This window comes from Nothoprocta perdicaria, unplaced genomic scaffold (assembly GCF_003342845.1).
Source record: "Nothoprocta perdicaria isolate Ctin4 unplaced genomic scaffold, notPer1 scaffold_106, whole genome shotgun sequence".
Taxonomy (NCBI): Eukaryota; Metazoa; Chordata; class Aves; order Tinamiformes; family Tinamidae; genus Nothoprocta; species Nothoprocta perdicaria.
Genome location: NW_020454161.1, coordinates 1,389,964 through 1,396,310, shown reverse-complemented (window position 1 = coordinate 1,396,310; position 6,347 = coordinate 1,389,964).

Genomic DNA, 6,347 nt, shown 5'->3' with positions numbered 1-6,347 from the left:
ATCTCCTGAAATTTCTTAGGTTCTCACTTGCTGAGACTGACTACAAGCAACTTATGATTGCAAATGCTACCTCTGTTAATGACTACATTACCCCATTTATTTCTGTCCAGTGTTCATGCTTTGGCCTGTTAAAGCGGGCAATCCAATGGTTAAGTAACTCAATTAGTACAAATTGAATTTTATGCTCCATTTCAGGCCTCCAGCATGATTTTGGTCAAAGCATGAAGAAAAGAAATATAAATTACAAGTCAGCTTTTTGGCCCTGAGTTTCAAGACCACCCCTTGGTCACATCCTCACCCTGTTGCAGCAGCTGAGATTCAACTCCAGCTCCTCTCTGCTCTCCACTTTTATTTTATTGGGAAGCAAAATTTCCCATAAACTGGCAAAGATGAGAAAAMGAAACCTTTGGCAGCATCCAGCCAYGTCCCTGGTGCAGATGACATCGGGCAGCAGAGCAGGCATAACCCACATTAGAAGACCCWTGATAAAATGGGGCTCCCATTCCTCGCAGAAGTCTGATAAAGATGCACAATTTTGAGACAGTCAGATACTGTAGTAACAATTTAAAAACTATTCAAATAGCTAAAATAAGTTGCCAAATTATTTAATTATCACAATTTTGCTTTTGAAAGTGCGCAACACCAGAACGAATGCTCTCAGATTGTATTCTGTGTTAAAACATTGAAGGGCAACTCAGGAGGGCTACCTTGAGAAATACCTGGAGAAATTCTTCCCCATCCATTCCACACATTTTTGCCAAACATGATTCAACACAGTACCCTCAGATGAGCTCCTGCTCTTTAAGAGACTAACAATAGCAATTCTTATGTTTCGGAATTCCTTTCAGAAGGAAAACTGTTGCTGCAGTTCCTGGCGTGTTTGCATTTCATATTCTGTTCATGATTGTAGCAGCTTTCCTAACATTCTTTTCAGCTACATTTGCAGCAATGGTATATTTAAAAAATAGAAATCTCAAAACAAACAGGCACTGTTTTAGCTATTGATTATTACTGTCTGCTTTATCACACTGATCTTTGCATTTATACTTTGTTTTTGGAAAATACAGAGCATCCTTTTATGTTATAAATAAAATGGCTTAAACATGAACGTCCAAATTCCACTTACTTAACAGCATTATAATCAATGTTGGTTGTATTGTTTACCAAAAGGAAACATGAAAGACTTAAATGGTAACTGTATCTGTTGTWTCCTGTCAGCATTACTAACCAGAGTTTTGTAAAATCAAACCCCTAGATATACAGAAATTTTGTATCATATCATTTTCTTCACATGTCTCTATGAAGGAGATACAGGAAGGAGTATTAAAATAAAAATACAGAGTCACATTACTTACCTACTTCAAACTAGCAAGATCCACGAGCATTTTTTGACCGGAACCATCAAATAAACAGCGTTTCTAGTACCTAAGCTGCAAATTCTGCTATGCACATAGCAGCTTTTACTAATTTTTTGGTATCAAGACATTACAGTTCAGCTCAGTACCTTATCCCTGCATTTTCAGAATCTTGTGCTATTTAATATCTGGTACATTTACCAGTCTGAAGTTTTATGACTCTTCTTCACCCAGTACTCGTTAGATTTCATCTAGAATACTGCATGCAGCTAAGGGGTTCCCAATATAAGAAAGTTAACTTGTTTAGAGTGTGTTTCTACTCAGATAATTGAGAACTAGAACAYCTGGGCTATAAGGACAGGCTGAGGATAACTAAGCACTGGGTCAGAGGGGTTTGGTCTTTGCAGATTTGCAAGACCCCAATGGACAAATCCCTAAATAACATGGTTTGAAACAGGCTGAACCTGCACTGCGTGGAAAGTTGGGCTACAAGATCCCAGCTCTGCCCTTTAAATTGAATGACTCAGTGAGTGACTGTAATCATAGACTTCAAAAAGGAAATAAAACACTGGATTTGGACTGAACACATCATGGGACGTATCAGTCAATGTTTTTTTATTTTTTTTAAAGGGACAGAATATTAGCATCCTTGAACAAGGCATTGATGTGACTTCACCCAGGCACAGCCTAACACTGTGCTAACCTTCACTGAAGAAATAAAYTCATATTGAAAAAGTTACCAAGAAGAGTTCCAAAGATACTGGAGAAATAGGGATGTCTCGATTTTATGCAAGGAAATCAGGTTTTGACTCAGGCTGGCAAAATGAAGGCTCAGAGGACGCAAGATTTCTGTTTTGAGTGCATCAAAAAGTAAAACCAGGAAAGCAATTTGGCAGTATGTATTCAAAGAGCTATAATTTGACCCTATAAATCTATCAGTACATCTACCTAGATTTCTCATTGCCAGTCCATCAGCATTTTTATACCCCGTTTTCTTACTTTAAAATACGGCCCAAGGTCAGGCCCTGGCTGCTGCCTGTTGCACAGAGGATGTGGACAGAGGCTCCTCCGCACACTGATTTATTTGCAGAGCTTCTAGCTGATGACATACATTGAAACCAAAGACAAAAGTTCTTTTGGGGAAAAAAGTGAAAAGAGGTGGAGAGAAGAGACAGGCAGAAAATGATGAAGAGGGGGAAAAAGAGAGAAAAGAGAAAGGGGAGAAAGAAAATATGCAAACTGCCCCAAGCTGCAAGCCAAGAGAGAACTAACAGTGTCCCCAACGAGCATCCTCTTCTAGGCACCCTCTGCAGCACCACAATACTTCTGCACTGCAACTTCCACCGCAGTCAGTTCAGATTCCCTGTTGCTGTTTCCACCGACGGCCCTCTCGGCACGGACTGGAGTCCTCCCTGATCAGGCTGGGTGCCGCAAACTGCCTGGCTGGCCTTGAAGCCCTGGGTATGTATCTTATTCAGTAATACTTATCAGATACCTGAATGGCTTTAAACTGAAAGCTGTAAAACAAGGTGCCATAGGGTGGAGGGAAAAGCGTGTCTCTTACCCCAGTGGCTCCCCATGGGAAACCTGACATAACAATATCAGGGTGGGCAGCCGCAAGGCTATGAAAGGAATKGAACAAGAACAAAAGCACGAGCAGGAAAAAAAAGAAAGGAAAAATACGGCTACAGCAGCTGTGGAGAAAGGTTACGGAGCTAAGGTGCAAGTAAAGGCAGACTCAGTGCTGTGGGAGACCCTCCTTTGCACCACACGGGTTGAGGCACCTGAAGCACCACGCTACAAACCACCTACTTCACAAAGCAGCTGAGTTCAAACTTCCCCTACCTTGGATGCTTGCAAAGCTGACCTAATACTCTTGCTTCCTGATTGTCTGGTGGGAAAAGCACCATCTTTTCCTCAGGATGTCCCTAAGCCTGGACTAGCCAGGGATTTGTCCAGGTTACGATGGGATGGCAGCAGGATCCAGACTCGTTCAGCACCGCTGCGCACGGTGCCACGTGCTCAGCCCCGCTCAGGGCTCCYGCAGGAGCTCCCGCAACACAGTCCTGCACACAGACACCGGACCAGCCTGGATTTTGGAATCAGCTCCTCTTGGCCACGCTCACACTCCGGGCTTGTATAGCACGGTAGGAAAATCGCATACAAACAGGGAAACCTCTGCAGAAGCAGAAAGCAAAGGACCACTGCAGAGCAGCGCTGCTGCAAAGGGTCTGGAAACACCGTCCGCAAGGTGGGCAGCAAGGCAGCTATCTCGGGCATAAGAGAGGAATTTCTAGGGAAAGGCCTTGCTTGCTCTAAAAATACCTTACTGGCATTGCAATTTCAGCAAACAACCTAACCTAAAGATTCAGCCACAGAACTTTCTCTAAAAAAAAACAAAAAGCTTACTTTTTCAGAAAGAGATCATCACTGAAATCTTGAATTGTGACAAAAAAAATGTTTTATTATGGAATAGCTAACATTTTGTCTTTAACAGTGGTACCTCTTCTCTTTTTTTTTTTTTTTTTTTTTTTTTTTTTTTTTTTTTTTTTTTTTTTTTTTTTTTTTTTTTTTTTTTTTTTTTTTTTTTTTTGAGCTCTGAAATCCATTAGGTGCATTCCTACCTAACCGCAGCAATAAAAAGAACATTTTCCCGTGTAAAAAAATCTTGAAGAGTTTGGAAAAATGCTGTTAAATACTGATTCTTTGAACTTCAATTTCCACTGAAAGCTAATTTCATATAAATAGAATATTAAAGGCAGAAGTTCTTATAAATCACCCCAAAATTCCCCAAAATGTCTTGGAACTTAAGTTCATAGTTTCATTGATTATGACAGTTGCTCTGTTCACAGTTTTATTGATTATGACAGGTTGCTGCGAGGACACAGCAAATAACCCACCACAAACCTGGCTCCAAACTGTGTTGTGAGAGGGGAGAAAAGCCCTCACTCCTGAGAGAGAACAAACTCTCTAAGCCCCTGACATGTTTACACTGGACACCAGAAGTACTTCGCATGGCAGCCTCTATCCGCACACCCAAGGTCAGCGCAAATCAGCTAGTTTAAATATTGATGAGTATAAAACAGCGATATTACATAATGTCTTGTCAATACTTGGTTAACTTCATTTGCCATTTGGAGATTACATTAGCGTACACTMCATCTTTTTGCCATTTTACAGACGTTGTAACAGCTCAAATACAACAGGATTTGATTATTTTCAAAATAAAATTTCCCCTACTCAGCATCAGCAGAACACTAGAATCCAAGTGTTCCAACTACGGTTACTCATTTTTAATATTCATGGTAACTGACATCAGATTTTTGCTSTTTTCACAACTGTTAAACCTGCATTTGACCGATATTTTCAGTAGGCAAATTACATCTAAACAGGAACTTCTACGGGACCATCTAGGACAGTGAGTTTGAACAAGTGAAAATGATTTCCTACCTCAACTGCTTCATAGAAAGTACATAATTTTATAATTGAAGCTCTAATTTTATTTTCTATTAAGAAATTAGGAAAAAAAATACATAACATTCAATCACATTATCTATTTTTTTCAGRAAAAACTCTCCCCAGAAATAACTGCATCAGATTAGGTCTGTATTGGGATTTTCAGCAGCCAAGACTGCTGKTTTTAAACTGCTCTCAGGACAGGAAGACGGTGGCAAACAGAAGATATAACACAACTTAAATATTACAGTGCCTAGATGGTCATATAGTTTTCACCATAGATTATATATAAACTATAGGTTTATGGGAAGCYGAACATAACTGTTTTTGAAAGTCATATTTTAATCTTGAAATATTGAAAATATTTGTGTCCATTATATATTCTCATAGACTTTGATCCCAAATAAAGAAGGAATCTGAAATGAGAACAGTGTTTTGCATAGGGTTAACTTAACATATTGCTGCATTGGAATGGTCACCGAGAGGCATAATGGAGCCGTTTTCTCTTTTGGGAATTCTGAACTGACAGGGACAGTTTATCTAAAACAAGGATAGTTCAATATTTATATGAAGGACACAGCACCAATGGTAAGTAAATATGACCACAGCAGCTTTTCTCTGGGGCCGTGACAGGTTGTTCCCACGTTTTGGACCAAATCTCTGCCCATTCAATGCAAAAGAGTTGTTAGAAATGGTGCTTTTGCCTTTTCTTTTTTTTTTTTTTTTTTTTTTTTTTTTTTTTTTTTTTTTTTTTTTTTTTTTTTTTTTTTTTTTTTATCTTTCCTTGTGGAAAGGTAGAGTTGAGACCCATCTATAATTTTAGGCATATAACAACGCAACTTAAGCATGTGAAGGGACAGAATACCAATACCAGGGATGCTCTGGTATTGGGACAGGGCACCCATCACTTCCCTCTGAACAAATCAGGCAAACTGGGCACAAGACAAATGAGAGATGGGGCCGTGGTTGCAGAGAGGCTTTGGCCATGGCAGAATTATCAGGCACGAGCAAAAATAAAGATTGAAAYATTGAAACATAAAGATTGAAAAATAAACATTGAAACAGATGARGGGAGGCTGTTGGGGGGCAGCAGGGAAGAGAGGGACAGAGAGAGGGAGGAAGCCTTGGAAAAGCCTCCATGTGAGACATCCTCCCTCTCTGCTCGCAGAGCTTCCCCGGCGCTCCCGGGCCTTTGCGGCTTGCAAATTACATCCTGAATAGTTGTCACAAAACTATTCTTCTGTCACGGAAAACGAAATGTCAGGGAACTAAAGCTGACAATGTTGACAGACAACTGTGCGAGAAACCCCTTGATTTTTATGCCTGGGCTTATTCTGCGCCGCTTGCGCGGGAGCTCCCGTCCAGCTCTCACCGGGAGGGCTCGGTGGGGCATTGCCCGCTGTCAGGGGGTGCTCTCAGCACTCGCCCCTCTCACTCTGGGGCTCCGCTCGCTCCTTTCCCACGGAGATGCCAGCGGCGCTCCCGGGGCGCGCGGAGCCTCGCGCCGGCCGCCCCGTCCCCGCCGACGGGCGCCCG